A 4,541-nucleotide genomic window follows, 5' to 3' on the forward strand; every position below is an offset into this window, starting at 1 on the left:
AACAGTTTTTTTGGTAGTGTTGGAAGCAGTCGCTGACAATCAGGTGCTGCTAGTGTCTCACTAGTCTCACTAGTGTACTAGTAAATTTAGAGCCCAAAATGTCAAATCGACGGTACACTAGTGAAGAGGCTTACACGTTTCTGAGCATGACAGATGAGAGTGAAGAGGAACTCACCCATCTGTCAGATTCAGGCCCAGAGTAGGAACCCATAGACAGCAGCAGCACCCTGACAGATAGCTCTGACGACAAAGTAGTGCTCCCTGCCAAGGATTCCGTTCTACTGCTGTTGTTGAGGTGCAAGAACCGCAGGGCTCTCGTATGGAGCAGAGAGCCAGTACTAGTGCAGCTCATCCTTCTGGTGAACTGGCAAACACCAGTGGCCTAGTACATCCTGGTCATAGTCAAACCAGCACTCCAGTATCACGGGGTGACGTGGCGAGTCCCGTAAGTGCAGTTCAAGCTGGTGAGGTTGCTAGCACAACTAGTGTTCCACAGCCACCAAGAAGACAAAGACAGGCCCGTCTAGCCCATAGTGCCCTTCCTGCTGCATTTGCCAATCCTAATTGGGAGCCCACCACTTCTGCAGCACCCGTACTTCCCCCATTCACTGGCCAACCCAGAATTTAGGTGGAAACAGTTGATTTTACGTCACTTTGCTTTTTATTCGCTGTTTTTCACGAACGATCTCTATAGATCTATTGTGGACCAAAGCAATTTGTATGCTGGTCAGTTCATTGCCGCTAATCTCCATTTGACCATTGCCAGAGATTGGAAACCTATGACGGTCTCCGAATTTAAGACCTTCCTTTGCCTATCCCTCCTCAAGGGCATAGTTAAAAAAAGTGAGTTACGGTCATATTGGTCCACTGACCCAATTCACCATATGTCCGTGTTCTCTGCCTCCATGACCAGGACACAATACGAGCAGATCTTGCGGTTCATGCATTCCAATAACAATGAACTCTGTCTTCCTCGGGGTGACCCTGGATACAATCGGCTCTACAAAATTCAGCCCCTCGTAAACCACTTCAACCAGCAGTTTGCAGCCTTATTTACTCCCGATCAAGTTGTCGACATTGATGAGTCCCTGATTAAGTTTTCTGGCCGCTTGTCATTCAAACAGTATCTTCCTAGCAAGTGTGCCAGATATGGGGTCAAGATGTATAAGCTCTGTGACAGGGCAACAGGCTATACACGTAGTTTTATGGTTTACGAGGGAAGAGATAGTCACGTAGAGTCAGAGAACTGCCCAGACTACATAGGGTGTGCTGGTAAGATTGTGTGGGACTTGGTGTCACCCTTATTCGGAAAGGGGTACCACTTGTATGTGGACAATTATTACACAATCGTGCCACTTTTTAGTCGCTTGTTTGATCATGGAATTGGCGTATGTGGCACCGTGCGATCTAATCACCGTGGCTTACCCCAGCGGCTTGTAGATTCCGGTCTTAGGCTGGGGGAGAGAGCCTGCTTGAAGTGAATAATTTGCTCGCTGTGAAGTGGAGGGATAATAAGAATGTTTTCGTTCTGTCCTCCCTTCACGCAGACACGACGGTCCAAATTCCTACGGCGACTGGTGTTGTGGAGAAACTTCTCTGTGTCCACTAATATAACCTTAATATGGGAGGGATGGACCTCAACAACCAGTTGTTGGCGCCGTACCTAATTGCCGTAAGGCCAGACGCTGGTATAAAAAAGTGTCTGTATACTTATTTCAATTGGCTCTGCTGATTGCTTATGTGCTATACAAAGCTTCAGGACAAACTGGATCCTTCCTTAAATTCCAGGAAGAGATCATCACAGCCTTTCGGTTTCCAGACGGTGCTGTGGCCCAACTTCCCAATCCAAATGCAGTGAGCCGGCTGCATTGGAGGCATTTTCTGCATGTCCTCCCTGGTGCCCCTACCCAAAAAAATCCCCAAAGAAGATGTCGTGTCTGTAGAAAGAAACTATTTTTTATTGTATTTGCTTTGCAGGTATGGTATGTTTTACTGTTATACTGTAATGTTACTTTGTTTTATTGTTAACCATCATTTGCTTAGCAGGTACGCTATTCAGCTGCAGCACGGGTTTATTTATTCTGAAAGCAACAGTGTTTAATCCCGCGACACGTAACGTCATGACTCCAGCGCTGTAGGAGGGGATTTCCCCACCACAGTTAAAAAAAGAGCATTTACAGTGGGGACGGAAAGTATTCAGACCCCCTTAAATTTTTCACTCTTTGTTATATTGCAGCCATTTGCTAAAATCATTTAAGTTAATTTTTTTCCTCATTAATGTACACACAGCACCCCATATTGACAGAAAAACACAGAATTGTTGACATTTTTGCAGATTTATTAAAAAAGATAAACTGAAATATCACATGGTCCTAAGTATTCAGACCCTTTGCTGTGACATTCATATATTTAACTCAGGTGCTGTCCATTTCTTCTGATCATCCTTGAGATGGTTCTACCTTCATTTGAGTCCAGCTGTGTTTGATTATACTGATTGGACTTGATTAGGAAAGCCACACACCTATCTATATAAGACCTTACAGCTCACAGTGCATGTCAGAGCAAATGAGAATCATGAGGTCAAAGGAACTGCTTGAGGAGCTCAGAGACAGAATTGTGGCAAGGCACAGATCTGGCCAAGGTTACAAAAAAATTTCTGCTGCACTTAAGGTTCCGAAGACCACAGTGGCCTCCATAATCCTTAAATGGAAGATGTTTCGGGCAACCAGAACCCTTCCTACAGCTGGCCTTCCGGCCAAACTGAGCTATCGGGGAAGAAGAGCCTTGGTGAGAGAGGTAAAGAAGAACCCAAAGATCACTGTGGCTGACCTCCAGAGATGCAATCGGGAGATGGGAGAAAGTTGTAGAAAGTCAACCATCACTGCAGCCCTCCACCAGTTGGGGCTTTATGGCAGAGTGGCCCGACGGAAGCCTCTCCTCAGTGCAAGACACATGAAAGTCTGCTTGGAGTTTGCTAAAAAACACCTGAAGGACTCCAAGATGGTGAGAAATAAGATTCTCTGGTCTGATGAGACCAAGATAGAACTTTTTGGTCTTAATTCTAATCGGTATTTGTGGAGAAAACCAGGCACTGCTCATCACCTGTCTAATACAGTCCCAACAGTAAAGCATGGTGGTGGCAGCATCATGCTGTGGGGGTGTTTTTCAGCTGCAGGGACAGGACGACTGGTGGCAATCGAGAGAAAGATGAATGCGGCCAAGTACAGGGATATCCTGGATGAAAACCTTCTCCAGAGTGCTCAGGACCTCAGACTGAGCCGAAGGTTTACCTTCCAACAAGACAATGACCCTAAACATACAGCTAAAATAACGAAGGAGTGGCTTCACAACAACTCTGCGACTGTTCTTGAAAGGCCCAGCCAGAGCCCTGACTTAAACCCAATTGAGCATCTCTGGAGAGACCTAAAAATGGCTGTCCACCAATGTTTACCATCCAACCTGACAGAACTGGAGAGGATCTGCAAGGAGGAATGGCAGAGGATCCCCAAATCCAGGTGTGAAAAACTTGTTGCGTCTTTCCCAAAAAGACACATGGCTGTATTAGATCAAAAGGGTGCTTCTACTAAATACTGAGCAAAGGGTCTGAATACTTAGGACCATGTGATATTTCAGTTTTTCATTTTTAATAAATCTGCAAAAATGTCAACAATTCTGTGTTTTTCTGTCAATATGGGGTGCTATGTGTACATTAATGAGGAAAAAATGAACTTAAATGATTTTAGCAAATGGCTGCAATAGAAAAAAGAGTGAAAAATTAAAGGGGGTCTGAATACTTTCCGTCCCCACTGTATGCCGAAGCATGGGGGCAGGGGTGGAGCAGCGATTTGCTCCTAACATTAGGGGCGGATTGCCCCCATGCTTCGGCATATATATTTTTAGGCACAGATTGCGTTAAAAAATGTTTTATTGTATTTGCTTTGCAGGTATGGTATGTCTTACTGTTATGCCCCGTACACACGGTCGGACTTTGTTCGGACATTCCGACAACAAAATCCTAGGATTTTTTCCGACGGATGTTGGCTCAAACTTGTCTTGCATACACACGGTCACACAAAGTTGTCGGAAAATTCGATCATTCTGAACGCGGTGACGTAAAACACGTGCGCCGGGACTATAAACGGGGCAGTGGCCAATAGATTTTATCTCTTTATTTATTCTGAGCATGCGTGGCACTTTGTCCGTCGGATTTGTGTACACACGATTGGAATTTCCGACAACGGATTTTGTTGTCGGAAAGTTTTATATCCTGCTCTCAAACTTTGTGTGTCGGAAAATCCGATGGCAAATGTCCGATGGAGCCCACACACGGTCGGTATTTCCGACAACACGCTCCGATCTGACATTTTCCATCGGAAAATACGACCGTGTGTACGGGGCATAATAATGTAATGTTACTTTGTTTTATTGTTAACCATCATTTGCTTAGCAGGTGCGCTATTCAGCTGCAGCAGTGATTTATTTATCTTGACAGCAACAGCGTTTGCTCTCACGATACGTAAATCAGCGACTCCATCGCTGTA

This window comes from Aquarana catesbeiana, linkage group LG03, assembly GCF_042186555.1.
Source record: "Aquarana catesbeiana isolate 2022-GZ linkage group LG03, ASM4218655v1, whole genome shotgun sequence".
Taxonomy (NCBI): Eukaryota; Metazoa; Chordata; class Amphibia; order Anura; family Ranidae; genus Aquarana; species Aquarana catesbeiana.